Source organism: Ranitomeya variabilis, chromosome 8 (genome assembly GCF_051348905.1).
Source record: "Ranitomeya variabilis isolate aRanVar5 chromosome 8, aRanVar5.hap1, whole genome shotgun sequence".
NCBI classification, from domain to species: domain Eukaryota; kingdom Metazoa; phylum Chordata; class Amphibia; order Anura; family Dendrobatidae; genus Ranitomeya; species Ranitomeya variabilis.
Window position 1 is genome coordinate 204,268,678 of NC_135239.1, and position 17,680 is coordinate 204,286,357.

General features: G+C 43.5%; 1 protein-coding gene across 2 annotated transcripts in view; it reads left to right on the plus strand.

Moving 5' to 3' along the window:
- The window catches only part of CIMIP7 (ciliary microtubule inner protein 7), a 72,027-nt gene that overhangs the window by 2,070 nt on the left and 52,277 nt on the right, over positions 1-17,680 (plus strand). The window lies entirely within an intron of this gene.

Below are 17,680 nucleotides of genomic sequence, written 5' to 3' on the forward strand. Positions count from 1 at the left end.
GGGATGGGGCTCCACCATGATTAATAACCTCTCCGGGGTCTCCTTAGTCCTTAGTTCCAGTGCTAAATCTTTAATATGGCCTTTGACCATCATGTACAATTTATAGCACTTTTCTACTCACATGGGACTGAGGCTCCAAGGTGCAACCGCAATTCCCTAGAATTGGATTTTCATTTAAAAAAATGTGCACCTTTTGGCTTTTACAGGCGGTTTGTTTCCTCACACGTTGCTGGCTGCATAACGAGTTAACTGAGAATCTATCAGTGAGTTTGTTCTGTGTTTCTTACTCTTTTATCCTTCTTTTTTGAGCTCCGCTGATTTGTGACCACATCAAAGTTCACATCAACTTTGATGTGGTCTATGGCCTTAAATCAGCACAGAGGAATTCAGAAAAAGACAGATAAATGAGTTATCATCCTTGGCGCCTCTTCTGATTAGTCGGTTCGCTGAAATGTCATGTGTGGGTGAGGCTGCAATCATGGCTTCACGATGGATCTACTACCAGCAGGTAGGAGGAGGTAAGAACCCCACCGATGTGGTCACTGGATTAGGGTTCCAAGAATCTGTTTGCTGAATTCTCCTGCCTGGTCGTACACCCATTATGTTCCATACACTGTGAGGGCATACTTCATGACCACCGACAGCACTATTAACACCCTGACCGAGCTGTTGTCACCTGCTACTGAACCGCAAAGGATCTGTGCTTTGTTCCCCTCTCATGAGAAGCTGTCTCTACCAGCAGTCTCGTACCACCACAGCCCAGAAACGGTCTTGGGTTTCCTCCAGTGACCCTGGATCGCCCCCACCCAAGGGCAATGGGGTACTCGGTACTGGGTCCCTCGGTTTGGTGGATGTCACGGTGGCCCGACCCGGCCCATGGCCCTTTGAGGGGCGTCCAGTAATGACAGGTCAAGAGTTTATAGAATGAATGGGAAATGAAAAAAAGAAAAAGAACCACTCCAAATAATACCGCACACCACTACTAAATGCAAATATAAAAAGGTAAACTTTTATTGATGCAGTAATCTAAAAACATTAAACAAATGTTTTTAGATTACTGCATCAATAAAAGTTTACCTTTTTATATTTGTATTTAGTAGTGGTGTGCGGTATTATTTGGAGTGGTTCTTTTTCTTTTTTTCATTTCCCATGTTACATTGCCACTTCTCTGCACCCCTCACACATGTATCCATAGAATTGTAGTGCGCTAGTGTTTGTTCTATAGCATTATAGAATGAATGTTCGTGACACCACCTGTGGTATTCGGTCAGGGTGACCGACGCTGCTTAGGGGTCCGCTGGGGTGATGTTATGGCAGCTAGATGGTATACCTTCCCACAGGTGAAGTGTATCCCCTGGTCTTCCCAGAGTGTTGATGGTGATGGTGGATGGTGTGAGGCGCAGTGAATAACGAGGACACAAGGTTGCAGTCTCTTTACCTTTTACTGAAGGCTTCAGTGTCCACAGTCCTGGGCGCCGGATCACAGGGTAGGCCGAGTCCGGCCGGTCTGAAGGCAGATCCAGAGTCTCCTTATCCAGGTGGAATGCAATAGCCTTCCTATGCGCACAGTAACACAGTAGGTCCTCACTTGCTTAAGCTCTAATGAAGTCCTCACTGTTATTACTCCTCTCACTGTTCCCCGTAGTCGGATAGAACAAAACCCGTATGACTGATGGCCTGAGGCTTGTTTATAGGGACCCTAGAGATGCCCCGACCCCCACAATTTGCCATCGTGTCTTCTTAGGTATTAAGGTCGGGCAGCCAACTTGAAATTGACTGTCCTGCCAGTCTCTGAAGCAATGGCGTAGAGCACTTTACTCCCTCGGTATTCTGGCTACCGGAACGCGCACCAGGAGGATGCCGTGTCTCTTCGGTCGCTATCCTCTCTGGTATCCATTTGTTGCTATGTCTTCGTTTCTCACTCACTACTACACGCTTCCTTTCAATGTCTCTCTCTTTGGATGCTGCCGCACGTGGGGCAGGCGCAGCTCCGTGGACCCTCGTCCTCCTCAGACCGCAGTCTGGATCTGGCTGGAACCCACTCCAGCCAGCTTCTGCCAAACTCCATCGGGATCTGACTCTCTGTGCGAAGCCCAGTCAGCTTCTGTCTAACTTCCTAACCAACCCACCAGTTTTACCTAACTGTGAGGAGTGGCCTAATAGATAGAACCTTTGCTCCCCCTGGTGGACCGGAGTGTGAAGTGTGTTGTGTGTCTGTGATACCTGGACAGAAGATCTCCTTTATTGCCTCCAGACGTAATATCACTCCCCCTGGTGGAGGAATAACATTACTGCAACGACCAGGACTCTGGGGCGCTGCAACCCCGGGTGAACATAATGTCCTCTAGCAATTTTTTTGTGTTTCACTTTTTAAACATCGGCTTTATAATACTGGAGATTTATGCAATTTGTGCAAATTCTTCTTTTTTATAGTTTTCTGTTTTACGACTTGTTGAGTCCTGATGAGTTTTATCTGTGACAGAAAATAATAACCGTTCCTTGCTTTCTCTAGATAAAAAAAAATCTCATCATGAGGGGACAGGATTGTCAAGCTCCAGCCATTGTTCAGCTTTGTAAAGAGTAAATTATAACAGCAATGTAATTATTATAACACAAAGCCTATCGAATCTCTGAAATACCTGCCTATCCGTAACTGGAGGAATATGGGTTTGCGGTGAAAATAACTCTTAAGTTTGGCTGAAGGGCAATGACAGGGCTGTCATTAGGGCAGCACAGGTTATACTGCTGTCATTAGGGCAGTACAGGTTATACTGCTGTCATTAGGGCAGTACAGGTGATACTTCTGTCATTAGGGCAGTACAGGTTATACTGCTGTCATTGGGGCAGCACAGGTTATACTGCTGTCATTAGGGCAGTACAGGTTATACTGCTGTCATTAGGGCAGTACAGGTTATACTGCTGTCATTAGGGCAGTACAGGTTATACTGCTGTCATTAGGGCAGTACAGGTTATACTGCTGTCATTAGGGCAGTACAGGTTATACTGCTGTCATTAGGGCAGTACAGGTTATACTGCTGTCATTAGGGCAGCACAGGTTATACTGCTGTCATTAGGGCAGTACAGGTTATACTGCTGTCATTAGGGCAGTACAGGTTATACTGCTGTCATTAGGGCAGTACAGGTGATACTGCTGTCATTAGGGCAGTACAGGTTATTCTGCTGTCATTAGGGCAGTACAGGTGATACTGCTGTCATTAGGGCAGTACAGGTGATACTGCTGTCATTAGGGCAGTACAGGTGATACTTCTGTCATTAGGGCAGTACAGGTTATACTGCTGTCATTGGGGCAGTACAGGTTATACTGCTGTCATTAGGGCAGTACAGGTTATACTGCTGTCATTAGGGCAGTACAGGTTATACTGCTGTCATTAGGGCAGCACAGGTTATACTGCTGTCATTGGGGCAGTACAGGTTATACTGCTGTCATTAGGGCAGTACAGGTGATACTTCTGTCATTAGGGCAGTACAGGTGATACTGCTGTCATTAGGGCAGTACAGGTTATACTGCTGTCATTAGGGCAGTACAGGTTATACTGCTGTCATTAGGGCAGTACAGGTGATACTGCTGTCAGGGCAGTACAGGTTATACTGCTGTCATTAGGGCAGTACAGGTTATACTGCTGTCATTAGGGCAGTACAGGTTATACTGCTGTCATTAGGGCAGTACAGGTTATACTGCTGTCATTAGGGCAGTACAGGTTATACTGCTGTCATTAGGGCAGTACAGGTTATACTGCTGTCATTAGGGCAGCACAGGTTATACTGCTGTCATTAGGGCAGTACAGGTTATACTGCTGTCATTAGGGCAGTACAGGTTAAACTGCTGTCATTAGGGCAGTACAGGTTATTCTGCTGTCATTAGGGCAGTACAGGTTAAACTGCTGTCATTAGGGCAGTACAGGTTATACTGCTGTCATTGGGGCAGTACAGGTTATACTGCTGTCATTAGGGCAGTACAGGTGATACTTCTGTCATTAGGGCAGTACAGGTGATACTGCTGTCATTAGGGCAGTACAGGTGATACTGCTGTCATTGGGGCAGTACAGGTGATACTGCTGTCATTAGGGCAGTACAGGTTATACTGCTGTCATTAGGGCAGTACAGGTGACACTGCTGTCATTAGGGCAGTACAGGTGATACTGCTGTCAGGGCAGTACAGGTGATACTGCTGTCATTAGGGCAGTACAGGTGATACTGCTGTCATTAGGGCAGTACAGGTTATACTGCTGTCATTAGGGCAGTACAGGTTATACTGCTGTCATTAGGGCAGTACAGGTGATACTGCTGTCATTAGGGCAGTACAGGTGATACTGCTGTCATTAGGGCAGTACAGGTTATACTGCTGTCATTAGGGCAGTACAGGTTATACTGCTGTCATTAGGGCAGTACAGGTTATACTGCTGTCATTAGGGCAGTACAGGTTATACTGCTGTCATTAGGGCAATAGGTTATACTGCTGTCATTAGGGAAGTAGGTTATACTGCTGTCATTGGGGCAGTACAGGTTATACTGCTGTCAATAGGGCAGTACAGGTTATACTGCTGTCATTAGGGCAGTACAGGTGGTGCTACTGTCATTAGGGCAGTAGGTTATACTGCTGTCATTAGGGCAGTAGATTATACTGCTGTCATTAGGGCAGTACAGGTTATACTGCTGTCATTAGGGCAGTACAGGTGGTGCTGCTGTCATTAGGGCAGTACAGGTGGTACTGCTGTAAAAGGGTATGTTTCCGCGGCCAGGAAACGCTGTAGGTTTGACGCTGCGTACAGATCCAGATGTAGCAGCATCCAGATGTTACAGCATAGTGGAGGGGATTTCATGAAATCCCATCTCCACTATGTGTTCGGAGACGCAGGTGGTAGACCTGCGTATCCAGACATGCTTCTCGTCTTTCTAGACCGCAGCATGTCTATTACGATGCGGAGACGCTCCATCCCGCAGCGTAAATTTCCTATTAACTATCATTAGATGCGGTTTTACCACATTTAATTATTAGTCTCATGCGTAATAACTGCGGAAACGCAGCTTACTACGCATGCGAACTAATTTAAAAAAATCTCTTACCTTGAACTGCTGTGCACGTGACCGGCGGGGTTACCTCCAGTCACTAGGCAGGTTCTCACGATCAGCTGATTGTGAGAACTGCAGTGCAGGTGACCACCGGAGAGTTATCTCCGGTGGTCATCTACAAGCTCTGCTACATCTGGATGTCCGGCATCCAGATGTAGCAGCGCTGGTCTCTTCGTGGGACACTCGTTATTAAGAACTATATCAGAACAGGGAGTATTTGTGATGGTTTATTATTTTATTTTTTTGCAGGAGATTGAGGGATTCAGGGAATTAGAAGAACAATAAAGATGGGAAAACTGTGTAGTGTTTTATTTCATTAAAAGACTTTATTCTGGCTGTGTCTTTATTTACCATGTAACAACTATAGGATTAGTAATGGATAGGTGTCTTATTGATGCCTCTCCATTACTAACCGGGCTTGATGTCACCTTACAATACAAAGGTGACATTAACCCCCAAACTATTACCCCATATGCCACCGCTACAGGGCAAGTGGGAAGAGCGAGGCTAAGTGCGCCATTTCTGGGGTGGCTGTGAGCTGGTGTTTGTAGCTGGGGGGTGGGCAATATCCATGGTCCCTTCCTAGGCTATTAATATCAGCCTTTGCTGGTTATTAATTATAGGAGGACCCCACGTCATTTTTTTGGGGGGTCCCCCTATTTTAATAGCCAGTAAAGGCTAAGTATACAGCTGTGAGCTGACATTAATAGACTGGGAAGCTCCATGGATATTACCCCCTTCCCAGGCTATAATCATCAGCCTCCAGTCTCTGGTTTTCCCTCTGCTTTTTTGGAAAATTGCGCTGGAGCCCACAACATTTTAAAAAAAATTATTTAGTTAAAAAAAAGGAAAGGACATTACATATTCCTGTGTGGCCGGTGTCACACTTGCGAGTGTGATGTGAGAAACTCACGAGAGTCTCTCGCATTAACACTCGGCATTCGGGACCACAGTGTGCGGCTGCATGTATTTCTATGCAGCCGCAAACGTCGGTCCGAGTGCTGGCGGCAGTGCCGGGTGTTGATGCGAGACACTCACGCGAGTTTCTAGCATCACACTCACAAGTGCGACACCGGCCCGTCACGTACTTTTGGATGTGACACAAGATTCAACGTTTGTAAATTAGTACACATGCGTAGTAAGCTGCGTTCCTGCAGTTATTACGCATGTGACTAATGATTAGATGTGGTTTTACCTCATGTAATGATAGTCTATGGGAAATTTACGCTGCGGGAACTGAGCGTCTCCATATCGTAAATAGACATGCTGCGGTCTGAAAAGAAGCGCCGCATGTCCGTTTACGCAGGTCTATGCCTGCGTTTTTGAATGCATAGTGCAGATGGGATTTCTTGAAATCCCCTCCACTACCCTGTAACATAACAAAACGCATCAAAAACGCATGTAAAAAACGCATCAAAACACAGGTGACCTGCCAGTGACCGCAAATGCAGATTTCACCTGCGTCAAATCCTGAGCCAATCCTGACCGTGGAAACATACCCTTAGTAGCCAAACCAAAGAAAGGATTCAAGCTCACCTTTGGGCTGCCAGCCACCTGCTGCCATAATTAGTGTTTCCCAGTTCAGATATGGAATGGTAATTATTAAAGGCACATGACTGTGCCTCTAAGGGTATGTTTCCACTGTCCGGATTCGTTATTATTATTATTTATTTATATAGCACCATTAATTCCACTGTGCTGTACATAAGAAGGGGTTACATCAAAATACAAATATCACTTACAGTAAACAAACTAACAATGACAGACTGATACAGAGGGGCGAGGACCCTGCCCTTGCGGACTTACATTTGACAGGATTATGGGGAAGGAGACAATTAGGTCGGGGTTGCAGTAGCTCCGATGGTGTTGAGGTGGCTGTGTGGTCATTACAGGTTGTAAGCTTCTTTGAAGAGATGGGTTTTCAGGTTCCGTTTGAAGGATCCAAATGTGGTGGATAACCGGGCGTGTTGGGGCACAGAATTCCAGAGGATGGGAGATATTCGGGAGAAGTCTTGGAGGCGACTGGGTGAGGAGCGAATAAGTGTGGAGGAGAGAAGGAGGTCTTGGGAGGACTGGAGATAACGTGAGGGAAGATATTGAGAGATTAGTTTGGAAATATACGGAGGAGAAAGGTTATGGATGGCTATGTAGTTCTGTGTTAGTAGTTTAAACTGGATACGCTGGGAAATTGGGAGCCAGTGAAGGGATTTGCAAAGAGGAGAAGCAAGAGCGTAGCGAGGAGAGAGATTAATTAGTCGTTCAGGATTTGCTGTGGATTGGACGCTGCGTACATCCGCAGAGTCCAATCCACAGAATCCAGATGTTACCACATAGTGGATAGGATTTTATGAAATCCTGTCTCCACTATGCGTGCAGGGCCGCATCCGGCAGCCATGCGTATCCGGACATGTGGTATGTCTTTCCATACCGCAGCATGCCTATTTATCTTGCATATTGCCGCAAGATAAATAACACAGTCTATGAATACGATGCGGTGATTCCGCATGTGTTCAATGAACACATGTGGAATCACCGTGCATACAAAAGCGCTTTGGGCAGAGCGGGGTATCCGCCACATCCAAAGCGCTGCCAATACCCCCCGTGGGCACATACCCTTACAGAGTTTCCATTGGGTCCTTCAAGTTATACCTCTGCTTTTCACACACCTCTATTGGCAGGTTATAGGTCTGACCATTTACCTGCGGTGGACAGTTAGGCTATGTTCACATGACAAGTTTTTTTCAAGCAGAAACTGCTTCAGGAAACACTTCTTATTGAGTGAGTTTTCCTTTTCAAAAAAGTTTAGCCAAATATTCATACAGAGGTTTGTTGGAGTGGATTTGCTCCAACATCCTTGTCAAAAACAGCTTCAATACCGCTGGGAAAAGTTATCCAGTTCACTTCTATGCAAAAAATGCAAAAATCCAATTTGTCGTTCATATGAGGTGGGTTGTTTAGTTTTTTTTCCTGATGAGGTTTTAAAAAAAAACATCTTGAAGGGAAAAACGTGCTAGTCAAACCTCTTTGAAAATCCTGATAAGCATGTCAAATCAAGAGCATGCAAAATAAACCTTCAGAATAAGAAAAACTCCTCCAAAAACCTCCCCTTTTTCCTAAAGCGGAAGAAAGCTCATACATTTTTAACAAGCTACAAAAAAAAAACTGTGTGCACATAGCCTTACTCATGATTTGCATCCCAGACTACATAGACTTTCTGTTGTCAATCATCTATAGTCATAGAGACACATAAGTTTGCATGGGAGCTGCATAGAGATAACGTTAATCATCAATACTATGTTAAATAACCCTCTTTTTTGTGTTTGACATTTTTCATATAATGATAATGCATAATTATGATAATACTGTACATAAGACTTGGCTCCCCAAAAACACTCAGCCATAAGGATGATAATAATAATAATAATAATAATAATAATAATTTTTATTTATATAGCGCAAACATATTCCGCAGCACTTTACAATTAAGCGCGGACATGTACAGACAAATTCAATAGGATATTTTGCAATCACCTACTGGTGTTCACTTTCGATCACATTGTAACAATCATGGCCTCCTATGATCCCTGCCTGTCATGTCGGGACTTGTCATCGTATTGTTTGTGTCCGTCCAGTCAGACAGAATTTATACATTTCCCCTGTGGTGTATGACTTCAGCCGAACAAAATGTGTCTGATGGAGGAAGCATTGATCTCTGTTGTGACAACCCCCGGTCCCTGTGCCTACAGGCAGCTTGTACAGATCACGGACACGATGTAAGGTGTGATTGATCCATCGCCGTCAGCGCTTATCACAGAGATCAATGATGGGTTATGAAAGCAGCTATAGTCTCAGCAACGTGCCTGGTACATAGAGAAACTCCTCAAATGCTCTACTAGCTCATACTCCGCTCTTACTGTAGTAATGCGCACCACAGAATTTACGTTTTGTTCCTCGCTGCTTTTCTAAATTGCATCTTGAAACTTGAATGTTAGCAACACATTTCCCTCCTAATTTGTTCCTTCCTCTCTTTCCTTCCTTTCTTCCTCCCTTTCCTTCCTTCCTTATTTTCTTTCTTGCTTTCCTTCTTCCCTCCCTTCCTGTTCCTGTCCTTCCTTTCTCTCCTTCTTTCCTTCCTTCCTTTCCTTATATCCTTCCTCCCTTTCCTTCCTTCCTTATTTTCTTTCTTGCTTTTCTTCTTCCCTCCCTTCCTGTCCTTCCTTTCTCTCCTTCTTTCCTTCCTTCCTTTCCTTATATCCTTCCTCCCTTTCCTTCCTTCCTTATTTTCTTTCTTGCTTTCCTTCTTCCCTCCCTTCCTGTCCTTCCTTTCTCTCCTTCTTTCCTTCCCTTCCTTTCCTTAATTCCTTCCTCCTTTTCCTTTCTTTCTTCCTTTCCCTCCTTCCTATCTTCCTTTCATTATTTCCTTCCTTCTTTCCTTCCTTTATTTGTTCCTTCCTTTCTTCCTCCGTTTATTTCCTTTCTTTCCTTCCATCTTTTTCTTCCTTTTTTTCTTCCTTCCTTCATTCTTCTTTTCATTTTCTTTATTTTCCTTCCTTCATTCCTACCTTAATTTCATTTCCTTCCTTCCTTTCTTCCTTCATTCCTTTTCATTCTTCCTTCCTCTCTATCCTTTCATCCTTTCTTCCTTTCCTTCCTCCCTTTTACTTATTTCCTCCCTTTCCTTCCATCTCTTCATTCCTCCCTATCCTTTCTTCCTCTCCTTCCATCCTTGCCTTCCATTCCTTCCTTCCTTATTTCCTTCTTTCTTACCTTTCTTGCTTTCTTCCGTCCTTCCTTCCCATCCTTTCCTTCCTTCCTTTCTTCCTCCCTTTCCTTCTTTTTTTTATATCTTCCTTTCCTTCCTTCCTCCCTCCCTTTCCTTCTTTCCTCCCTATGTTCCTCCCTTTCCTCCTTATTTCCTTCATTCTTTCCTTCCTTCCTTTGTTCTTTCCTTCCTTTCTTCTTTCCTTTCCATCTTTCCTTCCTTCCGACCTTTCCTTTCCTCCCTTTCCTTTCTCCCTTTTCTTTTGTTCTTTCTATCCTCCTTTTCCTTCCTTTCTGCCTTTCTTCCTTTCAAGTTAAACATTGAACCAGCACACCAGCACCAGTAATCAAGATCATAACTCATTTATAAAATTATATTTCTAACACTTTGAGATCCGGCATTGTTATTTTAATACAATTTTCTCAGTTTTCGTGATTGGTTATCGCGTATTGCCAGCGCTCTCATCGATCTGTCTTAAAAGCAAAGAAAGCGGGCAGCACTCAATAGAAAAATCTAAAAAATTAAAAAGGGGCAGCACTCCAAAATAAGCAAAGAGAAAAAAATGACCTTTGGTTGCACAGAACCTTAAAAGAAGCAATTTTAAGATCTCTCCACGGGTGATCAATAGGATTTAGATCCAGACTCATTGCTGCTACTTCAGAACTCTCCAGCGCTTTGTTTCTATCCATTTCCAGGGGATTCTTGTAGTATGTTTAGTTAATTGTAGTGCTAGAAGACCCATGACCTAGGACGGAAGCCCACCTTTCTGACACTGGGCACTACATTGCAACTCCAAATACTTTGGTAATCTTCTGATTTTATGATGCCGCTGCACACAGTTAAGGCATCGAGTGCCAGAGGCAGCAAAACAACCCCAAAACATCTTTCAACCTCCACCATATTTGACTGTAGGTACTGTGTTCTTTTCTCTGTAGGCCTCATTTTGTGCTTGGTAAACTGTAGAATGATGTGCTGTCCCAAAATGCTCTATCTTGGTTTCAACTGTCCACGAAACATTTTCCCAGGAAGATTTTGGCTTACTCACATACATTTTGGTAAACTGCAGTCTAGCTTTTTTTATGTCTCTGTGTCAGTAGTGAGGTCCTCCTGGGGCTCCTGCTGTGAAGAATCCAGATTATATCTTAATTACCCAGACGACTATTTTTAGCAAACCAAGAAGAATAGTCTGTTATCTATACTTTTGCTTGTGTAAGCCTGTAATAGTGACTTGTAAGTTGATATTTCATATAACATAGTGTGCGCTTATCTTTGATGACTAGTGATGTTTGCTGATATGCTAATTATGCATTGTATTATGGATCCAGTTTGTTGACTTCGAAAACAGAGAGGGAAAAACTAAGCAAATAGATTGAACCCTTTGCTCCGCAGCCCATTTTCGTTTTTGCGTTTCCGATTTTCTCCCCAGAGTCATAACTTTTTTTATTTTTCTGTCAACATGACCATGTGAGGGCTTGTTTTTTACTTATTAACATAGTTATTAAGGTTGAAGGAAGACTTTAAGTCCATGTAGTTCAACCCATAGCCTAACCTAACATGCCCTAACATGTTGATCCAGAGGAAGCCAAAAAAAAACCATGTGGCAAAGAGTAAGCTCCTCATTGGGGAAAAAATTCCTTCCCAACTCCACATACGGCAATCAGACTAGTTCCCTGGATCAACACCCTATCAAGGAATCTAGTATATATAACCTGTAACATTATACTTCAAGAAAGGTATCCAGTCCCCTCTTAAATTTAAGTAATGAATCACTCATTACGACATCATACGGCAGAGAGTTCCATAGTCTCACTGCTCTTACAGTAAAGAATCCGCATCTGTTATTATGCTTAAACCTTCTTTCCTCCAGATGTAGAGGATGCCCCCTTGTCCCTGTCTCAGGTCTATGATTAAAAAGATCATCAGAAAGGTCTTTGTACTGTCCCCTCATATATTTATACATTAACATAAGATCACCCCTTAGCCTTCGTTTTTCCAAACTAGATAGCCCCAATTGTAATCATCTATCTTGGTATTGCAGACCCCCCAGTCCTCTAATAACCTTGGTCGCTCTTCTCTGCACCCGCTCCAGTTCAGCTATGTCTTTCTTATACACCGGAGACCAGAACTGTGCACAGTATTCTAAGTGTGGTCGCACAAGTGACTTGTATAGAGGTAAAATTATGTTCTCCTCATGAGCATCTATGCCTCTTTTAATGCATCCCATTATTTTATTTGCCTTTGTAGCAGCTGCCTGACACTGGCTACTAAATTTGAGTTTGTCATCCACCCATACTCCCAGGTCTTTTTCATTGACGGTTTTGCCCAGAGTTTTAGAATTAAGCACATAGTTATACATCTTATTACTTCTACCCAAGTGCATGACCTTACATTTATCCCCATTAAAGCTCATTTGCCATTTATCAGCCCAAGCTTCTAGTTTACATAAATCATCCTGTAATATAAAATTGTCCTCCTCTGTATTGATTACCCTGCAGAGTTTAGTGTTATAAAGAAGAGGGCCCAATACTGACCCCTGTGGTACCCCACTGCTAACTGCGACCCAGTCCGAGTGTGCTCCATTAATAACCACCCTTTGTTTCCTATCCCTGAGCCAGCTCTTAACCCACTTACACATATTTTCCCCTATCCCCATTATTCTCATTTTATGTATCAACCTTTTGTGTGGCACAGTATCAAAAGCTTTTAAAAAGTCCATATACAGTATGTCCACTGGGTTCCCTCGGTCTAGTCCAGAACTTACCTCTTCATAGAAATTGATCAGATTTTGTGGGACAAGTTGTACTTTTGAACGACACCATTGGTTTTACCATATCGCGTACTCAAAAACGAGAAAAAAAATCAAAGTGCAGTAAAATTGCAAAATAGTACAAATCCACAACGTTTTTTTTTATTTTTTTTTTACCATGTGCACCAAATGCTAAAACTGACCTGCCATTATGATTCTCCAGGTCATTACGACTTCATAGATACCAAACACATGTAGGTTCTTTTTTATTTAAGTGGTGAACAAAAAACAAAGAGTCGGCCATGACTCTATCTGTCTATCTATCTGTCTATCTATCTGTCTATCTCTATCCATTCCGACTTGTTATCTTATGTCAGGCGATACATTGTGCGCCCGTGTAATGATATCTCTATAGGATCCTGATAATTACATTCTCGCTCCGTCTTCTCGGTCACTGCAGGCAGTGTGACTGTGGCGCTCTGTAATATCAGGCTCTCTGGGAGATTTCCTCATTTACAGCACTTTTATAGAGAATCCCAGTGGTCTTGTTGCCATTTGTTTCTCCCCACGGTGGTTTTAGTTGACATCTTATACATCACAACGTTCCCATTATATAAAGTGTAAAAGTCTCAGTTCCTGGAGCACAGATGATCTATAATCGACAAATTACAGCCCTGAACAGAGACATTTATAGTCAATTCCACACACAGAATGTTATAAATTCATGGATAAAGAAGTTTATTATATGTCCTGATAATAAAACTTCATACTTGTGAGCGTATTTTTCTGTGAAGTATTTTTAAAGAAGCATTAACACGCTAAAGTTCAGAATTATTAGAGGATCTGTATGATGTAATATCATACAGATCCTCTAATAATTCTGAACTTTAGCGTGCGATTTTACTTGTTATATGGCTTCCCACCGAGCCCGTAGTGGTAAAATAGATTATCATGTCAGGCGGCTGTAAGAGGACGGTGCAAAATACCTTAAATGTCCACTGTCGTTTCAACAAACTTTGTATAAATTAAGAGTACAACTGAATATAAGAAACTTTGTAATGTATCTTATCTGATAAACATGCTTCTTTCTCCACTTATGACCCACTTCTTCTCCTCTTGCCTCCTGAATGCATTATTCACACAGAAATCTATATATATAATTGTCTAAGGGCCACTTCCGTCTGTTTGTCTGTCTGTCGCGGAAATCGCGCGTCACTGATTGGCCGCGGCCGGCTGGGCGCGACCAATCAACGACAGGCACAGTCCGGCCGCGAATTGTCCCCTCCCTACTCCCCTCCAGTCAGTGCCCCCTCCATACTCCCCCCAGTGAGCGCCCACATAGCGTTAGCAGTCCGTAACGCTGCCATTACCCCTGTAAGTGTGACCAACTTTTTACTATTGATGCTGCCTATGCAGCATCAATAGTAAAAACATATAATGTTAAAAATAATAATAAAAAAAAAATCATTATATTCTCACTCCGGCATCCGTGGCGGTCCCAAGAATGCATTGCGGCAATGATCCCAGATGACATAGCGGTCTCGCGAGACCACTACATCATCACGTGTTATTGCCGTAAGGCATTACTGGGAACTGAGGGTCCGAGGAGCATCGCTAAAGGCCTGTGCTGGATCCGGGGGCCACCGGAAGGTGAGTATATAACTATTTTTTATTTTAATTTTTTTTTTAACAGGGATATGGTGACCACATTGCTATATACTACGTGGGCTGTTATATACTACGTGGCCTGTGTTACATACTGCGTGGGCTGTGTTATATACTGCGTGGGCTGTGTTATATACTACGTCACTATGCTATATACTACATGGCCTGTGCTATATACTACGTGGCTGTGCTATATACTACGTGGCTGTGTTATATACTACATGGGCTGTGCTATATACTGGAAGGCGGTGCTATATACTACGTGGGCTGTGCTATATACTATGTGGGCTGTGTTATATACGGCATGGGCTGTTATATACTGCGTGGGATGCGCTATATACTACGTGGGCTGTGCTATATACTACGTGGGCTGTTATGTACTGCGTGGGCAGTGCTATATACTACATGCGCAGTTTTATATACTACGTGGGCTGTGTTATATACTATGTGGGCTGTGCTATATACTATGTGGCTGTGCAATATACTACGTGGCTGTGCTATATACTACGTGGCTGTGCTATATACTACGTGGCTGTGCTATATACTACGTGGGCTGTGTTATATACTGTGTGGGCTGTGCTACTGTATATACTATGTGGCTGTGCAATATACTACGTGGCTGTGCAATAAACTATGTGGCTGTGCTATATACTACGTGGCTGTGCTATATACTACGTGGCTGTGCAATGTACTACGTGGCTGTGCAATGTACTACGTGGCTGTGCTATATACTATGTAGCCGTGCAATATACTACGCAGCTGTGCAATATACTACGTGGCTGTACTATATACTACGTGGCTGTACTATATACTACGTGGCTGTGCAATGTACTACATGGCTGTGTAATATACTAAGCGGCTATGCTATATACTACGTGGCTGTGTTATATACTACGTGGCTGTGCTATATACTACGTGGGCTGTGTTATATGCTACGTGGACTGTGAGACTCTTTCACCCAGTGCCCTCAAAAACCTGGAGCTCGCCTTGGGTTCACTGATTGGTCGTGCTCGGCCGGCCGCAAACAATCAGCGAAAGGCACAGTCCGGCCGCGAATTGACGCGGGATTTCAACCACACTTCGTTAATTGGGCGCGCCTGGCCAGCCGAATCCTGTGTATTCATTGCATTAATCTGAAAACTTCATAAATAAACTACATACATATTCTAGAATACCCGATGCGTTAGAATCGGGCCACCATCTAGTACAGCTATATTTGGCTCGTTAAAGACATGACAGGCTGTTAGCAAACTGATGGATCAGATTACAGCTGCCTTTTCATGTCTAAATGATGTCCATGGGCTAGCAGTCAGAGAGAGAGGCACAGACACATAAATACAGTGTGCTACTTTCTAGTAAGGGTTTTATCTCACCCCAGTGCTAAATTCACCGCTACACTGCACAGTACCGCTGTATAATGCTGTTGCTTCTGAACATGTGCTACATTAAGACAGGAAAACAAGAATTCCTCATGCCTTCTGCATTGTTATCCTGTAGCAAAAAAGTGAGTGGGGTTAGCAGGAGGAGGCTTCTGCTGGAAGATAATGGGTATGACTTGCCTGATCAAGAAAAGAAATTAAAGAGGGGTTGTCTTTCACTGAAATTTTTTCTTACAAATAGCTGCCATTGGTATGAATCTAAAATAACAAAAGGAGTAATACACACTACTAATGCCCTGCCTTCTGCTCCTTCTCTGATTTTCACTGGGACCACTGCAACTGATTGTCGAGCCGAGTTTGGCTGCAGCAGTCGTGTGTCAATGCATCAAGTCAGAGGCCATCAGACAACCAGGGAAGCATTTACACAAGAGCGGTAGAAGGTTGGTAAGGTTTGTATTTAAGGCCATTGGTAGCTGTTTGTAAATCGTTTTTATGGGATTGGACAAAGCAAGGCATTAGTGTTTATTAATGGGACAAGCAAGAGTCTAAGTACCAAAGAAGCTACAAGGTAGGGCATAAGTACCAAAGAGGTAAAAAGCAAGGACATATGTACCAAAGAGGCGAAAAGTAAGAGCATACGTACCAAAAAGGTGAAAAGCAAAGGCATACGTACTAACTAAGCGACAAGCAAGGACACATGTACTAAAAGGCCCACAAGCAAGGGCATGCGAATCAAAGAGGCAACAAGCAAGGGCATGCGAACCAAAAAGGCAACAAGCTAGGGCATACATACCAAAGAACCTACAAGCAAAGGAATACGTACCAAAGAGCCTACAAGCAAGGGAATATGTGTCAAAAAGGCAAAAAGCAAGGATATAAGTACTTAAGAGATGAAAAGCAATGACACGTACGGTACCAAAAGGCCCGCAAGCAAGGGAATACGTATCAAAGAGGTGACAAGCATGGGCATACATACCGATGAGGCAACAAGCAAGGGAATACATATCAAAGAACCTAAAAGAAAGGGAATACGAACCAAAGCAAGAGCATACGTACCAAAGAGACAACAAGCAAGGGAACACGTACCAAAAAGGCGATAAGCAAGGGAATACGTACCAATGAGGCAACAAGGGCATAGGCACCAAAGAGCCTAAAAGTAAGGCAATATGTACCAAAGAGGCGACAAGGGCATACGTACCAAAGAGCCTACAAGCATGGGCATACGTACCAAAGAAGCAAAAGCAAGGGCATACGTACCAAAGAAGTGAAAGCAAGGGCATACGTACCAAATAAGCGAAAGCAAGGGCATACATACCAAAATGCCTACAAGCAAGGGCATAGCTACCAAAGAAGCGAAAGCAAAGGAATACGTACCGAAAAGCCTACAAGCACGGGCATACGTACCAAAGAAGCGAAAGCAAGGGCATACGTACCAAAATGCCTACAAGCAAGGGCATACGTATCAAAGAAGCGAAAGCAAAGGAATACGTACCAAAAAACCTACAAGCAAGGGCATACGTACCAAAGAGGCGATAAGCAAGGGAATACTTATCAATGAAGCAACAAGAGCATATGTACCAAAGAGCCTACAAGTAAGGCAATAAATACTAAAGAGGCGACAAGGGAATACATACCAAAGAGCCTACAAGCAAGGGCATACGTACCAAAGAGACGACAAGGGCATATGTACCAAAGAGGCAACAAGGGCATAGGTACCAAAGAGATTTCAACTAAGGCAATGCGTACCAAAGAGGCGACAAGGTCATACATACCAAAGAGGCAACAAGGGCATAGGTACCAAAGAGCCCTCAACTAAGGCAATACGTACCAAAGAGGCGACAAGCAATGGCATATATACTAAGGAGGCCACCTTTCTCTGCTGGAGACTTGGGGTCCAGCAAGGTTTTGGATGGCTTTCTGTAACCCCACTGGAATACTTAGGCTCATATAAACTGAACCCTAGCCGTTGACATAGTTTATTTCAGACTGCAGTCCCATGTAAATTACAAAAACGGTTAGAAATAAGGCATCAAATTC